The following is a 20,549-nucleotide window of genomic DNA, read 5'->3' on the forward strand; positions in this document are numbered from 1 at the left end:
AGCAGGGACGTTCGAACACCATTTCCTCAATCTGAACTGACCTCTAGACAAAATTCCAGTAGTTTGCTCCCTAATCCGGATAGCCTCCTCCTGCGAGCTGGCTCCAGATATCAAGTCATCCACGTAGAAGTCACGGCGAAGGATTTCAGCTCCAACTGGAAATGCCATCTGCTCGTCTATTGCCAACTGATTCATCGCTCGCACAGACAGATAGCAGGCAGGCTTCGTCCCATAAGTAACGGTGTCCAATTGAAACACACGCAAGTCTTCTTCCCTGGAGTTTCTCCACAGAATACACTGCAAGTTGCTATCCTCGGTCGAGACTCTTACACAACGATACATCTTACAGATATCTCCCGTAATCGCAACGGCGTATGACCGAAATCGAGCAAGAATATGAAACAGTTTGGGTTGGATTACGGGACCAGCCATTAAAACGTCGTTCAGGGAATATCCAGATGAGGTTAAAGCGGATCCATCAAAAACGACGCGAAGCTTGGTCGTAGAACTATCTTCCTTCATGACGCAATGGTGAGGCAAAAAATATCGGCAGTTGCTGATTGACTGGGTAGGAACCTGAGACATATGGCCTAAATCAAGGTAATCCTTTATAAATGCTGCATACTGAGATTTAACATCAGGGCGACGATCTAACTTTCTCTCAAGGGTCAGGAATCTACGAAGCGCTTGATTGTAAGATTCTCCAAGGAGATCCAAATTATATTTTGCTGGCAGCCAAACACAATAATCGCCTTTATGTAGTCGACGGAAATGCTGCACAAAGTGTGCTTCACAATCTAGCTCTTCTTTTGGTAGACTTTATTATTGGTTCAATGCAATTTTCTACCTCCCAAAACCTCCGAAGAAGCACCTCAAGCCGATCCTCTGGACTATTATCCTCAGCAGCTACGGCCCGAGCGCGAGAGACCATCAACGAGGAACCTTTTAATTGCGAACAACTTCCAGACACGACCCATCCCAAGCGCGTTTTCTGAATTTAAGGCAATCCTGGCAGTAGCTTGACCTGACCAACACACAGGAGCTCGAAAAACAGACTTGCGCCAATTAGCAGATCGACGCGCTGCGGCTTATAAAACTCCGGATCAGCTAGTGGTATGTTAGATGGAATGTTCCAGTTTTGAGTGTCAATTCCAAAGCTTGGCTGTCGATCGGTTATGCTAGAGGCTACAATGGCAGTGATGAGAGTTGAGTAATCCGATGAGCGAGAGTGCAGGCTAACGTTGACCGAAAATCCATCCGTGACGAAGCTAGAGTCGCCTATTCCCGAGACTGCAGTAGATGATTTCATTTTTCGAAGCTGAAGCTGATTCGCGAAACGAGAAGTTATTAGATGCAACTGGGAGCCGGAATCCAGCAACGCTCGGCAGGGAACTAAAGCTCCGGAACGATTTTTGACTAAGACCGTGGCCGTGGCAAGTAAAACAACACCATTCCTGAGATCTTGGGCAATAAGGGCAGACGAGGTAGCCGCTGAAGTAGAGGGCGCAGTGGTATGCTCAGACGGCGTAGACTCAGACAGTGCAGACTGAGATGGAGTATACGGCGCTGATTTCCCTTGGACTGCGGTATCTTCAGGGCTACCAAAATGAAGGAGGGTATGGTGTCTACCCCCGCAGGTACGACAGTTGCTCGAGGTGCACTGAGACAATTTATACACAACGTAAGCCGCTTGGCTTCTTTATGGCGATTTGGGGGGGACAGCGCTTTAAACTTCTGGCAGTGCTGGACCTCGTGAGCACCATCGTTGCACAGCGCGCAGCGTGCTACGGTTTGGTTCGTTGTAACCAATGTGGACCTAGAATTATTATGCTTTCTACTTCTGCCCACCTGATTGCTCAACGCATAGCTTGCCATAGAAAAGTCCATCGTCTCCAATGATCTGCATCGCTGCTCCAAGAACGAGGCCATAGATTCCCACGACGGAATTAAGTTTGCGAATGCGGGGTCGTTGAATCGTTCCTCCCACTTCTCTTGGCTCGCTGGATCCAGTTTTCGGAGAATTTCCTGCACGACGATGCATCCTGCGATCTGCTCAGTGGTGCCCAAACCCTGGAGCGCGCGCATATGTGAATTGAACTTGTCTGAAAGCTGCCGAAGCATGACCACTGACCCAGGTTCCACAGCCTGGAGCGCCAAGATCTCATTGATGTGTGCCTGAAAGACCAATCGCCGATTATTGAATCTGTTTTCCAACAAATCTAATGCCACAGCATAATTGCCATCTGAGATTTCCAGCGACCGAACAGTCTCCAATGCCGAATCCCGCAGACAGGAACGCAAATGCTGGAGCTTTTCTATGTTTGTTAAGTCCGGATGGCTGTCGATGATGGTGGCAAACATTGAATAAAAGTCCGTCCAGTTCGCATACCCGCCGCTAAACGTCGGCAATTGTATAGGAGGCAGGGATGGTACTTGTCTACGGTGAGGTAGAAATTGCGAGCCGGCAAACTCAACCGTAGTATTTCCTCCAGCCAAGGTAGAATGAAACGGCATGCGGCCGCTACTCTTAGCCATTTCCCTCATATTCGCCGCCTTCAGCGAGCTTGCAAGTGACTCAAAAATGTCACACAAACCACTGTGAATTTCGCTTCGATCCAATTCCTCAAGCTCGCCGTGAAACATCTCAAATTTGCTGATCAACTTCTCGACTTGCTCTTGCTTTACCACGAGCATGTAGTAGTCACAGTCTGACGACTCATTCTGCCAAGCGGTAGCTAACCCTTTCATTTTCTCGCATAATTCCGTTGACTTAAGCTTCAAAAAAGACACCCTGTTTTGCTCACTGGTCATTGGAACTTCGTTAGCAGCATTAATTTCCATGGTAGCGGCAGCGTTAGCAGAAAGACCAACGTCTCTAGCGGGAAGATGATCGCAAAGAGTAACACGAGAAATACACGACAAGAACCGAGCCCAGCAAGCGAACAGCTATGTACGAACTGTATATACTGTAACGAGTAACGAAGAGAATCTTCGCACGATGAAGCTGGTGGTCGGCTAACTGAGAAGGAGTACGCGCTCGCTTCCACGGCTGATCTCTGGTCGGAAATGGGGATGGGTTCTTTGGGGTAACCCTCCAGTTAGGTTGCTTCGCTCCTGCTGGTATTATTTTATTAAAATTCGCGTACTCTTTTTGGTAATGGAAGGGGGACAGACAAGGAAAGGATCGTTAGGGGTACGGAAAGTATAGTGGGGCAAAGATAGTGCAGAGAAGGAGTAGGGATCCACCACCGCGGCGGACATCTCTTTTTTGCTGCCCCGGAGTTGTGCCACGCCCACCCTACCATGATCCTGAAAGAGCCAATAATAATATCAGGATCCCTGGAGTGTCCGGTATTGGTCATCCTATTTCGCTCACGAGCGGCATGGTTCCCCCAAATGCGGTAACGTCTAGCACATATTCATCTTAACAATCATTTTATTAGAAACTATATTCAGATACTATATTCATGTTACAAGAAAAAAGAAACACTAACCGAGAACTCCAAGACAAGGATAAATGGACAAAAGGAGGAACGAAAAGCGTCACAAGAGATATAGCTATTATTACTAGGGAATATTTAGATAAATAAATACGATAAGTGTAAATAGTTATAAGTGCATATACGATATTTTATAGTGCGATATAAACTAATGATTTTTCCTTAGATAGAAAGATAATACTATAGCGCAATATAGGTACACATGTCCCAGCACATCGGCTTCAGGGAGTAGTTGGACATACTATTCGTTCTACCAAGCGTATTGTAAAGGCAGAAGGCCAATCAGCTGTGACTACTTTAAAAGTGTGAGGTCAACGACCGACAAACAGCTCTAGCAAAAAAGAACGAAGCTTTTGCCACGCTCGCGGAATTTTGGGAGGCAATAAAATGTAATGTTGTTGGTATATTATAAAGCTCACTCAGTTTTTGTTTGTGTTCCCGCGGCGAAAGATCTTTCGTAGCTGGGCGTGGGGCTGTGTGTGGGTGCATTAAACTTTTACCTGCAAACCAAAAACAAAATCGTACAGCGCGTGCTGCATGGCATAAGCTCGCGGAGGGGACACGGCCGAGCGGACGCTTTTAAGCTCAAACTTTTAAGCTTTTATCAAATGCATTTTCAAACTTTCCATGTGTTGGGGGGTTTTTTTTCTGGTTTTTTTTATGTTACAATTAACACTAAGTATATCCAACTACACAAAAACAGACATATCAACGGACTGCGAGGTTCAAGGGAATGCGAGTCACGGTGGGATCTTACTGGCCTCAGTGGCTTTCAGTGGGCGGTGTATACATATGTATGTGAGCACATCTCTTACAGTTTTCATTCAGCCTACATAATGACACTAACGTGCACATAAGACAAACGCTGGCCTCCACTGCACTTTAAATAAACGTTTGGAACAGTAAGGCCGAATCCCGAGAAGAACAAGAGAGGCGATACCACTAGGGGTCGCCGGGAGGTTATGTACACACGTGGTGCACTATTTTTTCCCGCCCGGTAGGAACATTTAAGCTTAAAGCTCGGGATGCAGCTTTTGGATAATTCCCAAACTAAGTGCCGATTCTAATGTGGAATTTGAAAATACTGATCAGGCTACTTTTTCTAACAGTTACTCCATGCACATATTTACCCGGTTGGAACTGGCACTGCGAAAATAGGGGGATGGGGTTGAGGTGCTAATTCCTTCTTTCTCCAGGTGTTTTTTTTTTTTTTTGTGTTGGTGCTGCTCACCTCCAAGCGGAAACTACAGAAAAAGTCGGAAAATCTAACTTCGAGGCTCCTAGCACTGTCGAAGGCCGGTACTCACGTTTTCGATTAGAGCCCAATCTGCTTTCTTGGGTTCTTTTTTCCCGATCGAGTGCACTTTGGTTTCACACCACGGTTATTTACGGCGGTTTAATTTTATTTTTATTATTTTTTTTTCTCACCGCGCAACTGAATGCTTGTACGGCCACGAGGAGAAAGAAAGATTTGGGCGGATCTACTGACCAACAAAAATTTTGTTCTCCGGATCTGCCTTTGCACGATCCTTCGCCATTCACCTTGAATGGTTATGGACATGGTGGGGAGATTTTTTGTTCGTTTTTAAGCATATTCTTAATGTCAACCCTAGATGGCGCTAGCCCTCACACGACCATTTAACATGTAACACCACAACAAGAAATTAAGCCAACCTAACTATACACTAACTATGGGGACTAAACTTAATAATTAATAAGTATCTCGGTGAGGTGTGATATATACTTGTATAAATAATACAATATATATAAATATATTTATATATATATTATATACATAAATATATAAATTGTACAAATACCATCGGGCATACTTTCAGGCGAAGAACACAAATATGCTTTCCTATCCGCCCGACAAGCGACCACTACAAATCCCCCCGGCCAAGATCACACTTTGGTGTTAATCACATCAAAGGGTGATAGACGCTTGGAGGAAAACCGTTAACCTGTATTAGGATGGTCACTGCTTTATGTCTTTAGCGTGGTATTTTCCGATAAGTCTACCTTGGGGATCTTCCAACTCGTAATAACTGTGACCAAGCCTACGTTTTATTCTAGCTTTTACAAAAGTAGGAGCTAGTTTTGCGCTGAAACCTTTAACGAAATTGCTCTGCTGAAAGTTGCGTCTGTAGACCTCCTGGCCAACTTTGAACGCCACTTCACGACTTCGAAGGTTGTACTGCTGTTCGTTTCGTTGGTGTTGTTTTTGTATTGTTCGTTGGGCTGTTTTTCGAATCACATCAAACGAATCTTCCCGGCCAAAACTCACGGTACGATCTTCTAAAACCTGCAAATTTCGTAAGAGCTGATAGGTGTCTCCATTGGTGATCATGTGCTGTCCAAATGCAACCCGATAGGGGCTGTCGTTTAGGGCTGAATGCAGACTAGATCGTAAGGCACAACTAATAGAACTAAGCTGCTCATCCCAATTAGTTTGATCTGGCTTGATGTAAGCTTTAATGGCGGCAATAACGGATCTGTTAACGCGTTCCGATGCGTTGGCTTGAGGTGCGTACACAGCCGTATAAAAATGCTGCACATTGTACTTTTTCAACAGCGAATTGAAGTGATGGGACTTAAATTGTACTCCATTGTCGGACACAACCACTTCGGGTACCCCGAAGCAATGGAATAGGTCCTCTTCCATGAATCGAGTTATCGCCTCCGCTGTAAATTTCTTTACGGGTTTTAAAAACGGATATTTTGAAAGATGGTCCAAAACAACGAAGATACCGATATTTCCGGATTTGCTTCGTGGATACGGACCCAGGAAATCCACAAACAACTTCTGAAACACTCGTTGAGTTTCCTTCACTGGAGCTAATGGGGGTCGTAACGAACGATTCGGGTACTTGGTGCACTTGCAGACCGAACAGCTGTTTATGAACGCTCTCACATCGGTTACTAAACTTGGCCAATAATAATAACGTCGAACTCTCTCCAACGTTTTATTAATGCCGCTATGAGCTGCTAGCGACTGTTCGTGACTCTGTTTTAGTACATCGGACACCAGCTCCGTTGGAACCCACAGCTTCCAACACAGGTCGTCAGCGATCTGATCAGCAGCCGCGTGTTCTGCTCGCCGATATATGAGATTATCGATCACCTTAATGTCTGGCATCTGTGTCTGGTTGCCTTTAGTTTTTCGAATTAGTTCCAAATATTCTGCCGACTTGAAGCAATCAGATTGCAAGACTACCAATCCATCGCAGCTGAATGCCGATAGATCTTCAGTGTGCACCCGCGACAGAGCATCTGGGACAACATTTTGGCTACCTTTGCGGTGGAAAATTTTGAAGATGGACCCCTGCAATTTGAGAGCCCATCTTGCCAATCTAGAACTTAGGTCCGATTGTGATATTAGCCACTTCAATGATGCATGGTCGGTATGGATGGAGAACTCGTGTCCTTCCACATAAGCTCGAAACTTCTTCACACACATTATGGCTGCCAAACACTCTTTCTCCGTGACTGAATAGTTTCGCTGACACTGATTCAGCTTGCGAGACATGAATGCGATTGGGATGTCATTACCATCGCTATCCGTTTGCATTAACACGCCGCCAACTCCGGTGTGGCTGGCATCGCAATGAATGGCAAATGGAATGGTAAAGTCGGGGCTATGTAGGACTGGTGCCTCGCACATTTGGTCTTTTAAACTTTCAAACGCCCTTTGCGCTTCGTTGGTCCATACAAACGATCGACGTTGCTTTAGTGTATCTGATATTGGGGCAGCAATTCCGGCATAGTTTTTAATAAATTTATGGTACCATCCAGTGGTTCCCAAAAATCGTCGCACTTGCTTCACCGATCGTGGCACTGGAAACTCCCGAATAGCAGCAACTTTTTCGGGATCCGTTTGTATCATCCCATACCCTATCACGTGGCCCAGGTATTTCACTTCCTTCAGGCAAAATTTGCTCTTCTCTACGTTTATCGTCAGTCCAGCTTGAGACAGTCGGTCGGCCAGCGCTTTCAACACGGACATGTGCTTCTCGAAAGACTCCGAAATCACCAATAAGTCGTCGAGATAAATGAAAATCTCATTTCGCAAAGATGGTGGGATAACTTTATCCATCAGTTTGGACATGGTCTGTGGGGCATTGCATAAACCAAACGGCATCACCGTGAATTGATATAGCGGCCTCCCAGGCACAGCAAAAGCCGTCTTCTCCCGAGCCCTTGGAGTAAGCGGAATCTGCCAGTAAGCATCTTTAAGATCGATGCTTGAAATGAACTGCGCTTTTGGAAGTCTACTTAAAATGCCATCAATGAGGGGCATAGGGTAAGCATTTTTGACTGTTACTCCGTTAACTTTCCGGCTATCAAGGCAAAGGCGAACCTTACCTGGCTTACGCACAATTACTACCGGGGAAGACCACGGGCTATCTGATTCTTCAATCACCCCAAGGCCTAACATTCGGTCCAACTCTTCGTATATACATTTTTCGACTGCAGGCGACACTGCGTAGTGGCGTTGTTTTATGGGCCGAGTCTCGGAAATTTCTATGTCATGTGTAAGCCAGTTTGTCTTTCCTAATCCTTTTTCGGCAAACGAAGGGAACATCTGTACTATCGCTACTAGTTCCTTCTGCTGTAATTCCGACAAAGGTATTTGCATCGGGTTGTCAAAGTTTATAGCCGCCAAACTGTTGTTATTCGCTTTGCTCATTAAGAATAACGGCAGTAGATTAAAGCTTCTCCAAAAGTCTATTCCTAGATATAACTCCTGCGATAACGATGGTACAAGATAAAGGCATATTCGTTTGGCATTTCCACGAAAGCAAATGAGTGTGGAGATCCTACCTAGAATAACTTGCTTTTTCCCATCTGCGGTTCGCACGGCTGACTTCATCGGCTTGACTTCAGGGTTTGTTCGAGATAACTCTTCTGCAAATTTACCCCCAAGGCAGCTGATTGAGGCGCCTGTGTCCATTAATCCACTTATCGTCTTGCCAAACAGAGTGACATTGGCGTAGGGTCGTAGGTCAGTGATATTACTAATAACAGAGGCTAATAATGCTCTGCGCGCATTTTTACTCTGCGTGCGGAACAGCTTCCTACGCTTACGGTCTCGAGTTTTGCTAGGCGCAGGGGTCGTTTCCTGATCGTCGTGCTGTACTGGTATCATAGTGGTCGTTATCATGTCAGGAGGTAGGGGGAGTGAGCTTGACGTAGCCCCGGTTACTCCGTGTTCGTTGCCTTCGACACTAACTTGCGTGCACTCGATATCGGTGCACGAGCCAACTCGTTTTTTGACGAGCTACATTTTTGGCACGATGGTTTATATGTGTCCCGCTTACCACATCCATAACAGAATACTTTACGCTCTGCTTCGCACTCTTGATATCGGTGGCCTTGCAATTCCAGCAAGAAAGCGTCATCGCGTCGATATCAAAAGCGTCAGCTTCTTCCGAATCGGCTTCTGCCAGACCTTCTGTCTGGATGGACATTTCGTTCACCTGATTGCGAGGAACAAATCGTCGAGTAGCCCGGATTGGCTTAGCAGTATTTTCGATGAACCTTTCACGCTTGCGGACCACTTGTCGCAACTGCACAATGTTCGGTATGGGCACATATAAAATCTCATGTTGTATCTCATTGAGCAGATTTGCTCGCAACACCTCTAACAAGGACTGCTCGGTCATCGGCTGCACGAGCTTGTCTGCAAGCGCCACTATGGCCGGATTGGCTTAGCAGTATTTTCGATGAACCTTTCACGCTTGCGGACCACTTGTCGCAACTGCACAATGTTCGGTATGGGCACATATAAAATCTCATGTTGTATCTCATTGAGCAGATTTGCTCGCAACACCTCTAACAAGGACTGCTCGGTCATCGGCTGCACGAGCTTGTCTGCAAGCGCCACTATGGCCTCATAAAAACTGTCAAACGGTTCGTTGACTTTCTGCTTCCTCTGGGTGATCGCGGTTCTGATTTCTAAATCTGTTCTGCCGTCCGAAAACTGCGATCTCAAAGCAATACAGAGATCAATCCAGCGCACTCTTGGTACGCTTTTATGATACCTCCAGTACCATTCACCCGCGCTTCCTTCGAACAGGTTGCTCGCGTAGCGAGCAATTCAAAATTGCTATCTAATGTCTGGCTGGTCAGAGCTTCGACGCGATACAAAAAATCATCTATTGACATAGAGGAGCGCCCTGAGAATCTCAACTTCCAGTTCGCGATTATCTGGCTAATCCGATCCGCGCGCAACTGATGTGATTGCTGCGACTCGGGTGGGGCTGACAAGTTAGTCGGTCGCTCGGACGCTGAGTTTGGAAATGCTGCGTTTTCCCTGGCGGATAACCTAAAGAGTTGCTCAAAGGATTGATTTGACCTAACGGGAGAGGACTGCCTATGGGCTGGGTGTACCCTTTCCGTTGGAACTGGAGCTGCATTCTGGAGCGACAATCTTTGAAACCCCGCTTCAATAGCGTTAGCTAGCATTTGAGTGTGCTGTGCTAGTGCGGCTGTGACTGCGTCCGCAATGGTCTGTTGCAAGCTACCATCCGTGGCTGGCAGACCCGTTCGAGCTGCTGAAGCTGACACCACTGCTGCCGCAGAATTTGGCGGTTGGCCTCTAGGACGATCTGGAGCGGCCATTGGACCGGACACACTAGGCCCTTCGGGTTGGCTAACACTTCGGACCCCACTCTGCATATTGGCTGCGGATAATTGGTTTTGCTGTGATTTAAGTGTTTTCGAACGGGATCTGGTCACTGCAACTGCCCCTGGTTGGCTGCCTGAGGCTTGAGCTGCTTCTAGTTCTTCTGCCAAATTAAGGGTCGATTTGCTCAGCGCAGTTCTGCACACTGGACAGACTTTCTTATTTCCTGAACGTGCACTAAAGCAGGTGTGATGGAAATAATGGTTACAGCTGGTAGCTAATAGTTGGCCTGGGTATTCGACTTCTTGCGTGCATACACAGCAAACGGTTTCGCTCTCTTTTGGCTGAATCCTATAATCCGGGCTTCGGTCTACCGGCATTGTAAAGTTATCCTATATATTAACTAGCTTTAAGCACGTTCCTATAAATCTAGTTCAGACAAATATTAACAAAAAAAACAATAATAACGGGGAAAGCAAAAAAAACGATCTTTGATAGAGAGATTTTTGGGGAAACCATGCAACCCTTTCCCTCCGAAAGGTTGCCAATAACTATGCGTGGTAGAGCGAAAAAGGGGGAAATAAAGAAAAGGTATCTTCGGCAATCGTGACCCAAGTAGTAGCTCTAGGCCCCTTCCTGTCTGCGGCGAACGCCTAAACATAGGGACGGACGACGTTCTTGCCCGCGTGCCCATACCAGGATCACGACGGTGTTCGTCAGCCGCCCATCGAGGAAACATTACCGAAGCGGTTACGGGGAGTTTGTAATAGTCTCTGCGTGCTACGACCTATACCTTTTTCGCAGCCATTATCGGTCCGGGCCGGAAGCGTAGCACGAAGAAACGCACCAGCACCAGGGGTACCACGTTCGGCCGGCGATAACCTGCTGTATAAATCGGCGCACGAATAGACCAATCACTAGAAAGTAGAGAGAGAAACAAAAGACGGAGGCAACCTAATAACCCCGATTCGAGTTGAGCGGCAACAAAAAATAATTTTGATTCTTCTAGCTGACTCCGGCGACAACTGAACCAAAGCTACCCAAGGTACCTGTCAATTTCCAAGGGATACGGGCGAATGTATTCACTAATATGCTTCTGTATAGCGGCAGGTCGTAGATTTACTCCACTAATAACCCTGTGTCCAGCCAACTTCCACATACCAGTGAATCCATCTAGATTTCACTGCTATGGCATATACTGCTCGGCAATAAAGCTATGGTGAAGCTATTATCGATTCCAGAGCAGCTTACCATCGAGCAAGGGTTAGGGATCATACTCCGATGCGGGCTAACCGTTATCGGAAACTAATAAGCATCCACCATCACAGGATCCAATTCCAGGACAAAAGGAAGGCTTTAAGGAAGGGGGGTGGGAAACAGGGAACAAAAGTCTTAAGCCAGTGCATGACTATGCACTGCTCGCAGGTGTTATGGACTTTCTCAACAATTTTTCTGCTTCGGGGTCAAGTTTGGCTGGGGTCACACACAACCATATAAGTTGATGTAACTCCGCTTTGTAACGCTTACAATTACGTCAACCCTGACCTTCAGGCCTTTCGGCCCCACGTTGGGCGCCAAATAAAATAATTATTACTGTAACGAGTAACGAAGAGAATCTTCGCACGATGAAGCTGGTGGTCGGCTAACTGAGAAGGAGTACGCGCTCGCTTCCACGGCTGATCTCTGGTCGCAAATGGGATGGGTTCTTTGGGGTAACCCTCCAGTTAGGTTGCTTCGCTCCTGCTGGTATTATTTTATTAAAATTCGCGTACTCTTTTTGGTAATGGAAGGGGGACAGACAAGGAAAGGATCGTTAGGGGTACGGAAAGTATAGTGGGGCAAAGATAGTGCAGAGAAGGAGTAGGGATCTACCACCGCGGCGGACATCTCTGTTTTGCTGGCACGGAGTCGTGCCACGCCCACCCTACCATGATCCTGAAAGAGCCAATAATAATATCAGGATCCCTGGAGTGTCCGGTATTGGTCATCCTATTTCGCTCACGAGCGGCATGGTTCCACCAAATGCGGTAACGTCTAGCACATATTCATCTTAACAATCATTTTATTAGAAACTATATTCAGATACTATATTCATGTTACAAGAAAAAAGAAACACTAACCGAGAACTCCAAGACAAGGATAAATGGACAAAAGGAGGAACGAAAAGCGTCACAAGAGACATAGCTATTATTACTAGGGAATATTTAGATAAATAAATACGATAAGTGTAAATAGTTATAAGTGCATATACGATATTTTATAGTGCGATATAAACTAATGATTTTTCCTTAGATAGAAAGATAATACTATAGCGCAATATAGGTACACATGTCCCAGCACATCGGCTTCAGGGAGTAGTTGGACATACTATTCGTTCTACCAAGCGTATTGTAAAGGCAGAAGGCCAATCAGCTGTGACTACTTTAAAAGTGTGAGGTCAACGACCGACAAACAGCTCTAGCAAAAAAGAACGAAGCTTTTGCCACGATCGCGGAATTTTGGGAGGCAATAAAATGTAATGTTGTTGGTATATTATAAAGCTCACTCAGTTTTTGTTTGTGTTCCCGCGGCGAAAGATCTTTCGTAGCTGGGCGTGTGGCTGTGTGTGGGTGCATTAAACTTTTACCTGCAAACCAAAAACAAAATCGTACAGCGCGTGCTGCATGGCATAAGCTCGCGGAGGGGACACGGCCGAGCGGACGCTTTTAAGCTCAATCTTTTAAGCTTTTATCAAATGCATTTTCAAACTTTCCATGTGTTGGTGGGTTTTTTTTCTGGTTTTTTTTTCTGTTACAATTAACACTAAGTATATCCAACTACACAAAAACAGACATATCAACGGACTGCGAGGTTCAAGGGAATGCGAGTCACGGTGGGATCTTACTGGCCTCAGTGGCTTTCAGTGGGCGGTGTATACATATGTATGTGAGCACATCTCTTACAGTTTTCATTCAGCCTACATAATGACACTAACGTGCACATAAGACAAACGCTGGCCTCCACTGCACTTTAAATAAACGTTTGGAACAGTAAGGCCGAATCACGAGAAGAACAAGAGAGGCGATACCACTAGGGGTCGCCGGGAGGTTATGTACACACGTGGTGCACTATTTTTTCCCGCCCGGTAGGAACATTTAAGCGGCTTCGGGCCTACGCTGACTGCCAGCACAGAATTCCTTTTCTTGGCCCGGTTTTGAATGCGAAACGGTTACGCCACTTCGCCGCACTAAGCCCGTTCAGACGGCTGTCCTCGTCTCGCGCAGCCAAAGTTCACTGCCCGCGACTTGGTGGATCAGCTGGTTCGTAGTGCGGGGGCTTAAAGCTCGGGCTGCAGCTTTTGGATAATTCCCAAACTAAGTGCCGATTCTAATGTGGAATTTGAAAATACTGATCAGGCTACTTTTTCTAACAGTTACTCCATGCACATATTTACCCGGTTGGAACTGGCACTGCGAAAATAGGGGGATGGGGTTGAGGTGCTAATTCCTTCTTTCTCCAGGTGTTTTTTTTTTTTTTTTTGTGTTGGGGCTGCTCACCTCCAAGCGGAAACTACAGAAAAAGTCGGAAAATCTAACTTCGAGGCTCCTAGCACTGTCGAAGGCCGGTACTCACGTTTTCGATTAGAGCCCAATCTGCTTTCTTGGGTTCTTTTTTCCCGATCGAGTGCACTTTGGTTTCACACCACGGTTATTTACGGCGGTTTAATTTTATTTTTATTATTTTTTTTTCTCACCGCGCAACTGAATGCTTGTACGGCCACGAGGAGAAAGAAAGATTTGGGCGGATCTACTGACCAACAAAAATTTTGTTCTCCGGATCTGCCTTTGCACGATCCTTCGCCATTCACCTTGAATGGTTATGGACATGGTGGGGAGATTTTTTGTTCGTTTTTAAGCATATTCTTAATGTCAACCCTAGATGGCGCTAGCCCTCACACGACCAGGAACATTTAACATGTAACACCACAACAAGAAATTAAGCCAACCTAACTATACACTAACTATGGGGACTAAACTTAATAATTAATAAGTATCTCGGTGAGGTGTGATATATACTTGTATAAATAATACAATATATATAAATATATTTATATATATATTATAAACATAAATATATAAATTGTACAAATACCATCGGGCATACTTTCAGGCGAAGAACACAAATATGCTTTCCTATCCGCCCGACAAGCGACCACTACAATACAAAGGCGACCGGTGTAAGAAACGTTTCTTGCGGGAAGATGACCGAAAAGAGAAGCGCAAGCCAACAGCTCCGTGCACTACCGAATATGCAGGGGAGGCCGGTGTATATATGTATGGATAACTTATGTGGTCGATGACACTGGTTGAGATGGCAATTAGTTAAGATCTTTGAATGCTATATTAGTTTGTGATTGCACTGATGGATTATTTATTGCACAATCACGTCGGGGTCACCAAATGTTAAGCTATTAAGCGTTTTTAACAGCTGTTGCAATTTGAAGTTAATGAAACTCGAGAGGCTGTTTATAATTCACAATTTATTTGCATATGTAAACCAACTTATCGCGTATGTACATATGGGGATGATTGGGGCGAACGATTGATGCGAGGATGTTAGTCTAATAGCTGCGACGATTAGCTCAAGACTGCCCATGCAAGGGCTGACGGGCCAAATTGCCGGGCCCTATTCAGCAAGCTTAGACGCGAGCGAGAGCGTATGATAGCCCGAGAGCGTTAGAGCTGCTCGGGGACGCTGTTAAGCCGAGTCTGAGAGATTGCGACATAAGGAGACGAAAGAATTCCGCTGCATGCGCATATGCGGTAGCAAATGATCTTTGCAGTGGGGGCATTGGAAACGACAACACCAAAATTCATTTCCTTTGAGCAGCACCACTGGCAATAATTTAAAATATTTAAGCTGCTTGACCCGACAGAGTTTATTACATTTATTCCATATAATACGCGTACATCTAGAATTATCATCATTTTCCTTTGTTTTATATTTTATTTTTAATGCTTTATATTTTATGTATTTGTATATAGTCACTTTAGATTTTTATTCTTTTGTTTTTTACTGAAGGAAAGATACATGGAGAGTGGCTCGATCTGGCTTATGGACAGGACAGGACTGGACTGGACTGGACTATTTGGTCCCCATTTGGGTTGTTTTCAATGCCACAATATGCTCCCCATGCATCTCTCCGAGTGGGGGTACAGTTGTGTCTGTTGCCAACCGAGGGGCGCTGCTGCATTCCCCAGCGCAACTGTACCCTTACATCTCTCTATATATCATTATATAATCCTGGTTTAAATTCACTTTTAAGGTAGAGCTTATCCGCTAAGATGCTATCTAGAGTATTCGAATGCTGAATGCCATTAACTATGAGAGAGGGAGACAGCACGAGACAGATAGTGAAAAAAGAGCTAAATTGTGTTTGTGTGTGTGTGTTATAGCCTATCGATTAGTATGTATCTGTATCTTTTAGTCGTATTCGTAGACATGTATATCCCTTGTTTCATTTGACGCTTGTTAAACTCTGTTGCCCTTTTAAACAAACCATAACCTCACATTCCCTGTTTCCATGACGTCGTTTCCACTCTGTTGCCCTTTTAAACAAACCATAACCTCACATTCCCTGTTTCCATGGCGTCGACGTCATCGCCGTCGTCGTCGTCGTCGTCGTCTTCGTCGTTGTGGGATCCGAGAGATCCCTCATTTCAGAACTGGCTCTGCACATAGCTCCGATAGTTGTTGTTGGTGAGACTGGGGCCCACCATATCCATTTCCATTTCGATATCCAAATCCTGGCCACGCCCACGTCATACGTAGACGACATGCGGCTTGCCAGCGGATGCCACAGCCTGTGGCACTGGAGAGCCCCCGGCTGAGGAGAGAGCCGCCGCCTGCTTGAGCTGGCTCATGGTCTGAGTATCGGGATACTCCTAGTGATCGAACCGCTCGTACAGGTGCTCCGGCTCGTCGTCCGCCTCCTTGACGGGCAGCTCCCAGGGCTTCAGGGCCCGGTACTCGTTGGCAATCGTCTGGGCCGCCAGATACCGTTCCAGCTCCAGTTTGTCCAGCTGCGGCAGCGTCGTCTGCTGGTACTCGTGGACCCCGTGCCCGCCGTGCCCGCCGGCGCCATGGGCCTGCAGCGGCATCGCCTTGATGATGCTCTTGCTGGTGCGCAGGGGCCCGCGCTCGTTCAGCAGCTTCCTGCGGCGCTTCACGAAGCGCAGGTAGTAGAGGACGCTCACCCCGATCATGGCCACCAGGAGGCACGTGATGACGGCGCACACCACCGTCACGATGTGGGCGGGGCAGGTGATCTCGCCCTCGCTCATGGAGAGCAGCTGCCGCCGGGTGCGCCGGTGCAGCCGATCTGCTGCCGGTCCATCCGCAGATACCCAGAGCTGCGGCTCGAGGACGAGGCGGAGGTCGCCAGCTCGTAGGCACTCGGCTCGGTGGTGTGCAGGGCATTGGCGATGTGCTGCTCGGCTATGTAGGCGGCCAAAGCGGCCACTCCGTCCTCCGCCACAGCCGCCGTGCTGGCATCGTCCTCCTCCGCCTCCGCGTCCCTGTCGCCGGCCTCCTTGGCCAGAGCGGCCACGGATCCGCCACATGCTCCAGCGGTGGATCGACGCCCTCGAAGTTGCCGGGGACGAGGCGCCAGAGCCACAGCAGCGAGCAGTTGCACTTCAGCGGATTGTCCCCCAGATAGAGATTCTGCAGCTGGTCCACCGGGAACTGGGCGGAGAAGAGCGTCTGCAGGCTATTGCTCTGCATGTAGACCTCCAGGATGTTGGGATTGCCCTGGAACAGGCGCATCGGTATGTCGCCCAGCTGCGGATTGTAGTTCAAATGCAGCGTCTGCAGGTGGGTGTTGTCCACGAATGCCCTGCAAGGGATTGGGAATTAATTAGCGACAGTTTTGTAATCCCCCCCACCCCCCCCCCCCTGCCAGGGTCCTGCCACCTAATTATGCATTCAATGTAGGAGCTTAAAACTATCCTCCAGGCATCAGGCAGCCCTCGTTGCACACATGACAACGTCAGCTTACGACTTACGAGTAAGCGACATGGATTTATTTAGCCTGCGTCTATTTTCAACTTAATAAAAAGAGAGTGGGAGAGAGGGGAGGGCAGGATGAATGAAAGGGAATAAAAAACGAGGACTAAGACGAAGACGAAGGAGTAAAGTCTGCAGCTCTCCATGTTATTCGAGCTCCATGGAGCGTTGTCGTAAATCCCTGGCAAGTTAAGTCAACGCCGGGGCTTGCATGTGTGTGTGTACCCCGGTCCCCAGTCCCCAGTCCCAGACAGTCTCCGATGTTGAATGAAATAAGTGCAACGTGGCGTATGAGCAATACTGCGACTCCAACTCCATCTCCGACTTCTCCGCTGTGACACAAAGTGAATTTGTCGCTCTTAAGCGTTCCCTGCTCTGGAGAGAGTTGCATTCGCTTTTAAATGAACGCATTTATTTCCAGGACCAGCTGCAGGACTCTGCAGAGGGGCTGCGCCCTGCATTGATTTGATAAGTGGCTGCCACATTTTGTGGAACCCCTCTTCGAGCAGAGGCCAGGCAGGCAGTCATCTTGTCATGAATTAAAATTAAAATGGCAACGAGAGCCCGGCTTTTGTTTGTCATTTATTATGTTGAAGGACGAGTCCTTTTGAGGCGGAACAACGCTCAGAAGTAATTTTTGTGCAATTCATTTGTGTAACAAATGGAGGGACTCTAGAAGGCACCTCTTGTGCCCCTCTATCAGTCCAGAGCTCAGCCCCCCAGCCCCCAAGGTAGATTCCCAGCACACACACACATGTTGCCCCCACTCGAATGTGCAATATTGTGGATGCAACAGATTTTCGTCTTTTGTGTGGGCGGAAGGGGGTGGGCCGAAATTTTGAGATATACGTTTTATAGTGAGATCTAACAGGAGTGCGGATACCAAATTTGGTTACTCTAGCGTTAATAGTCTCTGAGATTTGTGAATATCCCCAGATTTTCGTCCTTTGCGGGGGCGGAAGGGGTTGTGGCGAAATTTTGAAACAAACTTGTCTCGGTCCGATATGTTAGGAGTGTGGATACCAAATTTGGTTGCTCTAGCTTTTATAGTCTCTGAGATCTAGGCGCTAATGTTTTACTCTAAGCATAGCCACCTATGCTACGTGGGTGTTAGAGAGAGACAGGGCGAGAAAAAATGAAATTGTTTTCTTGATGCTGGCTATAATAATAATACGATCCAATTCAGATTCTGCAGTCTAAAAGATATGGTCATTCTCTACGATTCTACGTTTTTGGTTTATTTATATTTTTAAAAATGTGGATGCCACAGATTTTCGTCTTTTGTGGGGGCGGAAGTGGGCGGGGCGAAGTTTTGAAATATTTTTGTAGCAGTGACATATCACAGAAGTCTGGATCCAAAACATCGTTGCTCTAGCTCTTATAGTCTTTGAGCACTAGGCGCTGAAGGGGACGGACAGACGGACGGACGGACAGACGGACAGACGGACAGACAGACAGACAGACAGGGCCCAATCGACTCCGCTATTGATGCTGATCAAGAATATATATACTTTATGGGGTCGGAAACGATAACGTATCTTATCATCACTGGTAAATAATATTGGGGTAGCCAAACCTAATGCTAAATGCGAGAGGACTTACAAAAAATATAATATTATAATATTGGGAGGGAAACTTAGAGTTGGCCAATAGTTTTGGCAAAACCCAATCTCTTCAACCGCCTCAAAGGCCTGGCAGGTAGTAATCCTCTGGCGAGCATACTATGGTGTCTAATTAGCCTGTTACTGTATCTGCTGGTGTGCCTTCCAATCTGCTCCTCTACTGTATGCAGATTCAAATCCCGATGTAGGGTGGAGCCGCGCACGTACCAAGGGCAGTTCGTTATTTGCCTCATGGCGCGATTCTGCAAGACCTGTATCCGTTTATAGTTCGATTTGGCAGCTATACCCCAAATCTGCACACCGTAGAGCCAGATCGGGGCTACACAGTGTACATAAACTGCTCTTTTGGCTCTCAGTGACATGGTGCTTCTTCTGTTAATCAGCCACCCCAATTGCTGCATTCTTTGCCCACATTTACGAGCCGTAGCTTTCAAGTGTGGACCAAAAGTAAGACGCTTATCAAGGGTGATACCGAGATACTTTGCTTGCTCTGGTTGGTCCAAAGTTACGCCTTCAAACTTTATGGGTGGGGTGTGGTCTATGAGCGCTTTCAGGGTGAAGAATGGATTGGTGGTCTTCAGTGGGTTGACTTTTAAATTCCATCTTTTGCACCAAGCTGCCAAAGAGTAGAGGTACTCTTGGAGACCATCTGCTGCCTCAAGGCGGCACTTGGAGCTGTAGAGCAGTGCTATATCGTCCGCGTAGGTAGCAAGCAGAGCCTTACGGGGGGCCTCCATATGTTGCTCGCTGGGGGAGGGTAGATCTGCAGTATAGATAGAGTAAAGCAGCGGGCCAAGGACGCTGCCCTGTGGAACTCCAGCTCTCATTTGTCAAGGTGTTGAATGTGTGTTCCTGAACCTGACCATAAACTGACGTCCTTCCAAGTATGATCGTAGGACACCGTAGTATGGTGCTGGGAACAGTTTTTTAATTTTGCTCAGTAGGCCGATATGCCAAACTCTATCGAAGGCTTGCTGCATATCAATGAAGACTGCATTGCAGTATTCTAGATCATCATAGGCCTGTAGGATGTGTCCTGCCAATCTGTGGACTTGCTCCACTGTGCCGTGTCCCTCCCGAAAGCCAAACTTGTGATCCTGCAAGATACGGCATTCCTTGATTATACTACCAAGACGATTGGCAAGAAGCCTCTCCCATACCTTACATAAGGAAGACAAAAGACTTATTGGCCGATACGACTCAGGGTCGTCCTCCGGTTTTCCAGACTTATGGATCATCAGGATTGTTGCTATCTTCCACTGCTTAGGGAAAAACTGCATCCTTAACATGGCGTTAAAAATGAGCACTATGTAGAGTATCGCCCGAGTAGGCAATGATTTCAGTGTGGAATTGCACACTCTGTCAATGCCAGGAGCCTTCTTCCTCGGTAGGGACTTGATGACTTCAACAATCTCCTCAGCCCTGGCTGGTTTAATGGGTAAGGCCATTTGTAGAGGTGTTTGCAGACTATCTTTTGTCTCTTTGTACTGCGCCTCCGTGGCGAATTGGTAATGGGTGAACCTGTCCCCCAAATGATGTGCAAACGAATTGGCCTGCTCTTCTTCGTTTCTAGCAAGTTCACCGTTGGGACACCGGATGTGAATCTGTCTGAACGGTTGTCTCTTAAGAGTCTTAGTGGTCTTCCAAAGCGAATATCCAGCATCCACGGTGTAATCCATGGAAGCAAGCTTTTGTTCAAAGAAGTTGCTTCGAAGTTCTCTCAGGGTGTTTCGAAGTTGCTTGGCAGCCCGG

The 20,549-nt window shown here is 46.8% G+C and overlaps 2 pseudogenes; both read right to left on the reverse strand.

The window, feature by feature from the left end:
* The window catches only part of LOC117193904, a 28,950-nt pseudogene extending 13,124 nt beyond the window's left edge, over window positions 1–15,826 (reverse strand).
* Window positions 15,827–15,914: 88 nt separating this feature from the next.
* The window catches only part of LOC117193905, a 133,030-nt pseudogene continuing 128,395 nt past the window's right edge, over window positions 15,915–20,549 (reverse strand).

This window comes from Drosophila miranda (genome assembly GCF_003369915.1).
Source record: "Drosophila miranda strain MSH22 chromosome Y unlocalized genomic scaffold, D.miranda_PacBio2.1 Contig_Y2_pilon, whole genome shotgun sequence".
Classification (NCBI taxonomy): Eukaryota; Metazoa; Arthropoda; class Insecta; order Diptera; family Drosophilidae; genus Drosophila; species Drosophila miranda.